Genomic DNA, 1,328 nt, shown 5'->3' with positions numbered 1-1,328 from the left:
ATGATAAGAAAGAGAGATACCTAATATAACAGTAAAAAAGCAAATATTCATATCGGAAAATGGGTTCATTAAAAATTCCTAGTAGTTTTAATGTTGTGTATTTATCAACAGCATCTTCCTTCATAAAACTCCGGTATTCTTTACCGATATTCTTTTTCTCCTGTCATTAAAAAAAAAAAAGAAAACAAAAATGTTTGTCACCAGAATAATAAGGGTAAGAAGACGAAAAATCGATTCCTGGCTTCGAAGAATAACCTGTCGTGACATTATATCATAAGAAATAATGACTACTTCAATCTGCAAATGTTAAGCCGCTGAAAAGTTACTGCTAAAAGGAACAAGAATATATAGAGGAAGTTTTGTTCGAAATTTTGCTAAAATTGGAGGAAGAGTTCATTGAAGTACATTACTTTACATAAGTTATTGAAAGATGTACAACAGGCTGGCCTATTTGGTTTTATGAGAGAAGAAATTTTTCCAAAATTCTATGAGTAAAAGTTTATTATTATGCAAAGTTGGTACGCCAGGAATATTGTTTGTTGGTAAATGGAATAAAACCTTTAGTAATTGAATTAGACCATATTTTTTTCAGTATCAAATAATACTCCATCATAATATAGACGTCTTGTGCCCTGACATCAGCTATGGATTGTAAATAGAAAATTCATAATAATAGTAGAGAGTTTCTTATTCCAAAAATAATTGTTTTCATATTAGTACGTTTTATATAATTACCATTTAATCGATTTTACCATTTCTATACAAATTCAATCTTAAGATTATATAAATACAGTACACTAATCTCTCTCTCTCTCTCTCTCTCTCTCTCTCTCTCTCTCTCTCTCTCTCTCTCTCTCTCTCTCTCTCTGGCGTCGAAATACCGGTATTTAATGCAATATATGGAAACTGATTTAATACTGTCGCACCCCTTAATTACTTTGGGGTAGTCAAGCAGCAATGTAAATAAAGTATGATAAACGACACTTGTTTATGATTCCTTTATTCGAAATGATGTGACACAAAACCGATATTTCACTCATTTTATTTGTTTTCTTTTAATATCAGTAGATATGAAGGTCATTTGTAATTGAAAATCTTATCACTTTGGCTATATGATATAATAAATTTTATATAGTACGTGTATCTGATTTCTTAGTAACATGAACCTCGAATTTAGCGACACTGAAAATGTATATGGTCGGTCCTAAGATCATAAAAACTTACATGCTACTTTTGGGAAAATCCTAGGAAAATAGTTAGTCTTTTCAACTCTAAGGTAACATCCTGATATCTTATGAATATCTCATACCCTAATTACATAATGCTTC

The sequence above is a fragment of the Palaemon carinicauda genome, chromosome 5, assembly GCF_036898095.1.
Source record: "Palaemon carinicauda isolate YSFRI2023 chromosome 5, ASM3689809v2, whole genome shotgun sequence".
Taxonomy (NCBI): domain Eukaryota; kingdom Metazoa; phylum Arthropoda; class Malacostraca; order Decapoda; family Palaemonidae; genus Palaemon; species Palaemon carinicauda.
Note: the sequence above shows the minus strand (reverse complement) of the source record.